The sequence below is a fragment of the Colobus angolensis genome, unplaced genomic scaffold (genome assembly GCF_000951035.1).
Source record: "Colobus angolensis palliatus isolate OR3802 unplaced genomic scaffold, Cang.pa_1.0 Scaffold23, whole genome shotgun sequence".
Lineage (NCBI taxonomy): Eukaryota > Metazoa > Chordata > Mammalia > Primates > Cercopithecidae > Colobus > Colobus angolensis.
In genome coordinates, this window is record NW_012115488.1 from 8,043,228 (window position 1) to 8,044,307 (window position 1,080).

A 1,080-nucleotide genomic window follows, 5' to 3' on the forward strand; every position below is an offset into this window, starting at 1 on the left:
TAAAACAACAAATTAATTTTTTTAAAATTATAAATAAAATTAAATCTTTAGCTAGGTTAGGAAAAAATGAGAAGACTGAAATAAAACAAGACATGAAAAAGGAATCATTATAAGTGATACCACAGAAATACAAAGGATCATGAGACTATTGCAAAAACTATATGCCAACAAACTCGATAACATAGAAGAAATAATTCTTGGATATATATAACCTACCAAGGTTAAACTCTGAAGAATTAGAAAATTTGGGCCGGGCGCGGTGGCTCAAGCCTGTAATCCCAGCACTTTGGGAGGCCGAGACGGGCGGATCATGAGGTCAGGAGATCGAGACCATCCTGGCTAACCCGGTGAAACCCCATCTCTACTAAAAAACACAAAAAAACTAGCCGGGCAAGGTGGCGGGCGCCTGTAGTCCCAGCTACTCGGGAGGCTGAGGCAGGAGAATGGCGTGAACTCGAAAGGCGGAGCTTGCAGTGAGCTGAGATCCGGCCACTGCACTCCAGTTTGGGCGACAGAGTGAGACTCTGTCTCAAAAAAAAAAAAAAAAAAAAAAAGAAAATTTGAACAGGCTAATAATGAGTGAGGAAATGGAATTAATAACAAAAAAGTCTTTCATCAAAGAAAAGTCCAGAACCTAATGACTTCACTCTTGATTTCCATCAAATATTTAAAGAAGTAATACCAATTCTCCTCAGACTATCCCAGAAAATTGAAGAGGAGATGGGAAGAATCAATATTGTTAAAATGGCTAGACCACTCAAGGCAATCTACAGATTTCATGCAATCCCTATCAAAATACCAGTGGCATTCTTCACAGAAATAGAAAAAATAATTCTAAAATTCATATGGAACCACAGAGGACCTGAATAGCCAAAATAATTATGAGCAAAAAGAACAGAGCTGGAGGCATTACACTACTTCACTTCAAAATATACTGCAAACTTATAGCAACCAAACAGCATGATAGTTGTATAAAAACAGACACATAGATGTACCATATGACCCAGCCATCCCACTACTGGGTATATACCCAAAGGATTATAAATTATTCTACTACAAAGACACATGCACACGTATGTT